The sequence below is a fragment of the Microtus pennsylvanicus genome, chromosome X (assembly GCF_037038515.1).
Source record: "Microtus pennsylvanicus isolate mMicPen1 chromosome X, mMicPen1.hap1, whole genome shotgun sequence".
Classification (NCBI taxonomy): domain Eukaryota; kingdom Metazoa; phylum Chordata; class Mammalia; order Rodentia; family Cricetidae; genus Microtus; species Microtus pennsylvanicus.
In genome coordinates this window covers 28,034,055-28,042,176 of record NC_134601.1, presented here as the reverse complement: position 1 = coordinate 28,042,176, position 8,122 = coordinate 28,034,055, and the positions used below count along the sequence as shown (strand labels likewise).

The following is an 8,122-nucleotide window of genomic DNA, read 5'->3' as shown; positions in this document are numbered from 1 at the left end:
TGTGTATAAAATACACAATTAAATTTTATTTTGACATAGGAAAAAATGAAATCAAGGTCTTTTCAAGAACATTAATAATTAATTATTATGGTAAACAACATAATCCAGACGTAGACATTCCATATTTTCTCACATATTTGGGTCTTAAATTTCTTTCTTTCTTTCTCTCTCTCTCTCTCTCTCTCTCTCTCTCTGTGTGTGTCTTTATGTGTATGACATTCTCTGCACACATCTTGAAACTAGAAAAGGTTCATGACAATTGTAAAGAGGTCTTAAGAAAGTCTTGGGGGGGGAGTTAAAAAAGGCTACTATTGTGTGGGTCAGCCATGATAAGCTAAGTATGGGCAGGTCACCCAAAGGAAGTTCTTTAGTTCCAACCATTATCACCTACCAGAGTAGAACTGACCATCCCTAAATTTAATAAGAGGCCTGAGTCTCAGTAGTTTACCCTGAGGCAATAGCTGGTTGCAGCGGGAACCACAAACTGAGATTACCAGACCACTGCCCCAAAACAGACCATTCAAAGGAAATTCCTAACATTCAAATGCTGTAGATAGGATCACCTGCCAGGGCACATTCACCAGGACACACTTAGACAAATGTCAGCCAATCAGGGGTCCTGAACCTCAAAAACCCATCACCCCCACATTTACTACTATAAAAACCCAATTCTAATTGAGCTCAGGGCTCTCCATCTATTCCAATAGGTTGGATATGTAGAGAGACGGAGTTTGCAAGCTTGATTAAAATAAAGTCTCTTTGCTTTTACATATGGGACTTGGTATCCTTTTTGGCTTTTGTGGAGACCACAGATTTGGGCATAACACTATAATACATGTGACATGAAAACCAGGTCTACACTTCTATGAGAAAAAAGGCACAAGTAGGAATTGGAGAGGGAATGGAGGGGCATGGTGTATAGAGGATCAAAAAATAAAGCTCTATTAAAACATCAGAGTGACACTGACTATTTCATGTGTTAATTTTTAAAAAACAATTCTTTATTGATTCTCTGGGAATTTCACATTATGCACCCCAATCTTGCTCACCTCCCAGGCCCTCCACATCTGCCCATCAGCCCTGCAGTATTGCCCTAAAAGAACTCCCCCATGAGAGACCCACACCCCAGCAGACCTGTAGCCATAGCACAATCCCTGAGCACCCTGACTCTGAACCCAGAGCCAGTGAAAGAAACACATCCAGGATCTGGAATGTGAGCCAGTGAGAGAAACGTCTTATCCCTGAGCCCAGAGCCAGAGAAAAACACCCCGGCCCTTAATCCAGAGCCAAAGAAACACAAGAACACCCCTAGAATCAGCGCCAGTTAAAAAATAATATGCTCTGACCCTAAAATTAGAGCCAAAAGGCTAAAAAGGACCAGTGGAAGAAACACAATTTGGCCCTGAAATCAGACCCTGACCTGGACCAACTGAGACACAAAACCAACCAACCTCTGAGCAGGAAAACCCAACCAATCCCTGAGCAGGGAAGTAGCTGCCTCAGGTCTAAAGGTGTGACCTCACCCTGTCCTTAACAGGAAGCAGCCCCTTCTTCTCCAGGTGTGACTGCCCCTGACCTTTCTCTGCCCTTAGTTCACACACCAAGAGAGACCAATTAGGAACAGGCAACACCTCACTGCACAGGGAGAGGCCAATCAGAAACAACTCGAGGTGTCCTCATGCTGAGAGAACATTGTTGCAATTGCCCCAGACCTGTAGCAGCCTATCAGCTCAGTCCAGATACCCCTACTCAGTGTTTGAGACAATCCCAAGTCTGTAACTATGTATGTTTGGAGGATTTGAGCCAATCCTGACTCTGCAGCCATGCACGTTTGGAATGAGCCAAGCCCTCCCCTTTGGGCCTGGCCACTATAAAAACCTCCTCCCTGTTTGCTGCTCTATGTCTCTCCTGCTCTGCTACTGCTGTTGCTTTGGATGGACAGAGAGACCCACGTTAACCCACAATAAAGACTATTTGATTTTGCATCAGATTCTGTCTCATGGTGGTTTTTGGGATCCAGGCTTTGTGCATAACGCCCCAAATTTATTACAATCCAAACAAAACAAGCAAAAGAAAAACCTCGCTCCTCATTCTGTCCCACCCCCCAACACTGCTACATTCATCCTAGAGGCACTGAAAACTGCAGTGTGTGACACAGTCTACTCTTTTGTCCAATCTGTGCCACCCAGAAAATGTGCATTGCAATGAGTCATTGGTCTAACTCTAGACTCTGGCACACCATCATCACTGGACCCTCTTGGAAGTCCTCTTCGATAAGGTGCTGTTGTCCCGAGTCATGGAGATCCTGTGGCTATGGTTCCACAGGACCAGTCCCTTCACACTTCCAGCAGGTCATAGATGAGGTAGATTTAGGGTCATCCAAACCAAGGCCCAGGATGTGGGCCTGGGTGACAGCTGGGTCGGTCAGTTCAGGTAGCAGGAACAGCCTGGCCTCAGGCAAGGGTCAGAGCCAGCTCTCCCACAGCAGTTGTGAGGGAACATCTCTGCCATGAGGAGTGAGGCCAGCTCTCCTTCTGCAGTATCCACCACACAGCCATCTCCCAGGACCAGTGAAGGGTGGGGCTATCACAGCATGCCCTGGACTTTCAACAGACATAGTTCCCAGGCCCCTGTGGTATCACAGGCCATGGACATCAACACAGATCTCAACTGTAGCGGAAAATCTCAATTCACTCATGCAGACATGAACCTTCGTGGGAGCTCAGGCTGGGACGTCACCGTGGCCCCGGTGGCAGCACAGGGCACCCATATCAGTATGGCCCAGGTGGCAGCATGTTCTTCAGACACCAACATGGTCTCAGGTGACTGACCAGATGGCAGGTATCCGCACAGCTCTCAGTGGTAACAGGAGCCATGGGCATCAACTCAGACCCTGGCTGCTGTAGGGCCACAGAGCCAGACATGGCCCTTGGCGGCAGCCTAGGTACAGAGGTCACCTTGGTCTGGGCTGGCAAACAGGATACCGCATCAGCCTGTTCCTATGGCCTTTGCTTCTTCAGTTCTGCCCCTTTCCACAGCAAGTGATTCTGTCTGCTTCTCGTTCTCTCCCAGCTCTCCACCATATATTAGCTCATCATAAGGGCACCTACTCAACAGGTGCTGCTAAAATAGGAATGTGGATGTCTTCAGCCAGCCCGGACCGCCCACGAGGACCCAACTTGGCCCATCATTGTCTCTCACCCACCTGTGCCAAGTGACAGTTGGTTCATGAGAGGAGAGTGGAGGAAGAAAAGAGAGGAAGAAAGAGGAACAGGAGCCATGAGGTCAGGAGTGAGTCAGGAGACCAAGAGACAGGTATGGCCAATATGACTGGGTTATATAGGAATCTGAGAAGCTTGTGAGGGGAAGCCCAGCCTAGGAATTGAGTAGGAGCATTTAGGGTAGGGGAAAGTATATGCCAGCCAGGATGATCCTGTAACAGGGAGGGGCTGAGGGAAACTGGCAGCCAGAGCTTACTTTGATGTGTTAAATAGGCACTTTACTTAGCCATTTGTGCTGAGTTTGAGATCTAACACATAGATACATATATTAAACAGTCTCTATACACACATCTAATTATTTTGTTAAATACACAGTAGACCCAAGTATATCCTTTTGTTTAGTTGGGTTTCTATTGCTGTGGAAAACACTATAACTTAAAGCAACTCAAAGAGGAATTAGTTTATTTCCTCTTTCAACTCTCAAGTCATGCTGCATCAGAGATGGAAGTCAGGGCAGGAACTCCAGTAGGGCAGGAACTCCAGCAGGACAGGAACCTTGTGGAAGAAGTCAGGGCAGGAACTCCAGGAGGACAGGAACCTGATGGAAGTCAGGGCAGGAACTCCAGCAGGACAGGAACCTGATGGCAGTCAGGGCAGGAACTGCAGTAGGACAGGAACCTGATGGCAGTCAGGGCAGGAACTCCAGTAGGGCAGGAACCTGATGGAAGTCAGGGCAGGAACTCCAGTAGGACAGGAACCTGATGGAAGTCAGGGCAGGAACTCCAGTAGGACAGGAACCTGATGGAAGTCATGGCAGGAACTCCAGTAGGGAAGGAACCTGATGGAAGTCAGGGCAGGAACTCCAGTAGGACAGGAACCTGATGGAAGTCAGGGCAGGAACTCCAGTAGGGCAGGAACTCCAGTAGGACAGGAACCTGATGGAAGTCATGGCAGGAACTCCAGTAGGGAAGGAACCTGATGGAAGTCAGGGCAGGAACTCCAGTAGGACAGGAACCTGATGGAAGTCAGGGCAGGAACTCCAGTAGGGCAGGAACTCCAGTAGGACAGGAACCTGATGGAAGTCAGGGCAGGAACTCCAGTAGGGAAGGAACCTGATGGAAGTCATGGCAGGAACTCCAGTAGGGCAGGAACTCCAGCAGGACAGGAACCTGATGGAAGTCAGGGCAGGAACTCCAGTAGGGCAGGAACTCCAGCAGGACAGGAACCTGATGGAAGTCAGGGCAGGAACTCCAGTAGGACAGGAACCTGATGGAAGTCAGGGCAGGAACTCCAGTAGGGCAGGAACTCCAGCAGGACAGGAACCTGATGGAAGTCAGGGCAGGAACTCCAGTAGGGAAGGAACTCCAGTTCCAGAGGATCTGACACTGACTTCAGGACCCTTTGGGCACTGCACACATGGTACACAAACATCCATGAAGGAAAACCACCAATACTCAAAAATGGAAAGATATAAGTACAGACAACAACCCCTGGAAATCCCAAACTCACATTTTGAATTGGATTTATTGCCAATAATTTAGAATAATATGGGATTTGAAATAATAAAATAGTAAAAAAAAATTGTACCTCAGTTGCTTACACCTCGCAGCTACAGCTACTCCTTCCAGTCCCAATCACATCTCTCCAACCAAGGAAAACCCCATACCAAACTGAGAGGCCCACAAATGTCAACGTCTGGTGCGTTGGGGTCTCTGGGTAAGGGTCTCACGCAAATCAGGGCACAGGATGAAGAGTATGAACAACTGCATAACTAGTTCGTATGGTTTTTATACAGACTAAAATGCATTACTCAACTCTGGACCCCCCTTTACTGGCATACATGATCATGAGAAACTCTTACCTCACTTTGCAAGAAACAATGTCTCAATAAATAACAGTAATTAAAAAGAAATGAAGTACCTAGAAACAAGGCAAAAAGTATACAGAAGCAAAGCACTTGTTTATATCAGGTAGAGTGTGAAGAACTGAGCTCAAAGGCCACTTCCTTATCCAGGGTACAGATTCTGACGGAACGTTTGGGAAATGGACAAAGAAAGTATGCTTTCATGTATGCTTGGTGAGCCAAGCAACCATTTCCCAACTTCATCCCGTCTGTCCTAGGAGGAGCCTGCACTCTAAGCCAGTTGTGTCTCCACAAACAAAGCTCAGAATCATAGAACAGTGTCCTGCTGCAATGGCCCCTTCCCCATTGCAAAGCTGCCCCTTAGCTTTAAATACTTCTGGTGTAAAAATCTCTGATTATTAGCTAAGATTTTTAATTTGACATTTCCAGCAATACTTATTTATTTATTTTTTCTTTGCCTGTCACAATAAAATTTATTATGAAAACAGGCTGTTGTGGGGACAGAGGAAAAGACAAATACATCTGGGTTAGGTGGCTCAGGTGAAGTAGTGTGGCTTCTTCACATTGATGCCATATTCCCTGAGGGCAGGGGTCAATTCCTCCATGGTTAGGGTGTACTTGCGGTCCTTGCTATTGCTTCGGGACCTGCCAGAGGCTGTGTCCTTCATTTCGCAGTGCTGTAGGGCATTACTAGCAATATCTGAGATGAATTTCTGGGCAGCTAGTGAGATGAAGAGGATTATGCGTGGGTCTGAAGCTTCAAAGCCAGCACGGTTCTGGTAATAACCAGTCACTGCATCTGGGATCGCAGGGGTGTAATCCTCCAGCTGCATCAACAAGTCCACCAGTGGCGTGCTGGACACTATGGGCTTCACTTCTCCATTGGCCTCGCTGGGCAGGCCATAAACCTTGTTGAATATTGCCTCTTCAGACGGAGCCATGCTGCCTGCTGCCACCTAGGCCAGCCCGCTACTTTCCGCTGGCTCCAGGCTCGTGCCACTATGGGGGCTGTGCGCATAGTAGAGGCTCCAGTCCCGGGTCCCCAAGCCATCCCCGCGGGGCTGGCCTTGTTCTTTGTGGCTGTGCTGGTGGGGAGCATGGTGGGAGCCAACACAGCATGCGCTGGTCCCGCGACCAAGGCAGCACAGGCCTGAGCCACCTTGGGGTCCGCGCTTGAACCACTGCAGCTCATGGGGCTGGTGGGAGAGGCAGCGAACCAGTATATTTATTGAAGAGTATGTCACAGTGCCCTGTGATTTCCCTTTTAGCATGTGCAAGTTTCTGGGATATGGTATCATGTCTTTGATCCAGCTCTTTGTTTCAATACCCATTGTTGACACACAGGCATCATTCCTCCATCCGTCACTAGTTTCTGGTTAAATAGATTGTTTTCCAAATAGTCTCCAAAATTAAATTGCTCAGAGGAGCTGCCTCAGTGATTAAGAGCACTTGCTGCTCCTCACAGATGATCTGGATTTGGTTACCAGCACCAATGGAGGTTGGTTCACAAACCTGTAACTCCAGAGCTAGGTAATCTGACACCCTGTTCCCAGAGCTGTGTGCACTGCACTTGCATGTTCAAATGTACACATCACACATCTATATATAAACAAAGTTTTAAAAGTTAGATTGCCAAGCAAAACTTGAAAATATTTTCATACAATCATATAAAAGGTGAATATTCATGGAGAATTTTTTCATTTTATTCCTATTTTTATACTAGGATATAGAATTCCCTAGGATAAAGCTTCATTAGTTGACTTTCAGAAACCTTGAAATTTTCCCTCTGTTTGGCCAAGCTTATATAGTCTCACCCTTTAACTCAGCTCCTACAGGAGAATCCAGCAAACAACATCATATAAAAATGGTATAACTTTGCCCAACTGAAGTCTGAAGTGGCCCTGTTTTCCAAAAGAACAGAAGGTTCCGTTCACCCTGAGCTAAGCATACAAGGAAGACCCACAGTTTGACCTTGGTAGGATAGGTCATCTTGAAGTGCAGAAGCTGCAGTGATTTCTCCAGCTTTTCTCTCCATGAACACAGCTCTCAGCTCAGCTCACGGGAACTTACACACTACGGTATAGAAGGAGGTTTTGACTGATTCTACAATTGCCAACAGTGCGTCATCAGACCTTGGATTTGAATGTGCTATGGTTTTTGTCTTTGATACCTCCATATTACTTGTTTGCTCCCTTTGTTGTTATTTTTGACATTTTATTTAGTATTAGTACATGGATATAATGTGTTTGGAGCCAATATATCTCCAATTCCCTCCTCTCTATTCCTTTTGTGGCAGTGTGTGCCTGGATCACCAGAACTGACACACAGAGACTGGTGGACCCTGGGACTTGCTTACCAGGCCGTCCAGCAAAATGGAGAGCTGCAGATTCGGGAAGAGACCCTCTATCCAAAAATAAGGTGAAAAAGTGATCCGAGAAGACATCCCAGTGTCACCATCTAGCCTCCACACAAGATACACACACACACACACACACACACACACACACACACACACACACACGCACACGCACACACACACGGACATCTAAAAAGAAAGTAGTCCTCTGACACTTACTTTTCTTTGGTTCCCAGAGAGAGGGACATGCAGGTAGAGACCTTACCCTCTGGAGTTGCCTAGCCTCCAGTTCAGCAGACATATTTTAAAAATAGCTTCAACAGTACTTGGTGGCTCACACATCTGATCCCAGCACATAGGAGGGAGAATCAGGCAGATCTATATGAGTTCAAGACTCCCATGGTTTATGTAGAGCACTCCAGGAGAGCCAGTGAGACCTCCCCCCAAATTTTTTATTATCACTGCTCAAGTCAAAAGCCAAATTGAGGGGCTTTTCCCATATATGTGCCTACCCCATTATCCTTGTCTCTGTGGGTCCTCACAATTGCTGTTGGGGTTAATGGTGTGTTTTGACTCTGTTGTGATTTTTGTTTCCTTTTTTACCTGCCCCTTTCTCTTCTGCCATCTGCATATCTAGATATCATGGATCTGCTCTCACAATGCTCCCACTCTCTCCATCGC

At 46.9% G+C, this 8,122-nt stretch overlaps 1 pseudogene; it reads right to left on the bottom strand.

Moving 5' to 3' along the window:
* Nucleotides 1-5,602: 5,602 nt before the first annotated feature.
* LOC142841080 (transcription initiation factor TFIID subunit 10 pseudogene) lies at nt 5,603-6,277 on the bottom strand (annotated as a pseudogene).
* Between the last annotated feature and the right edge of the window lie 1,845 nt (nt 6,278-8,122).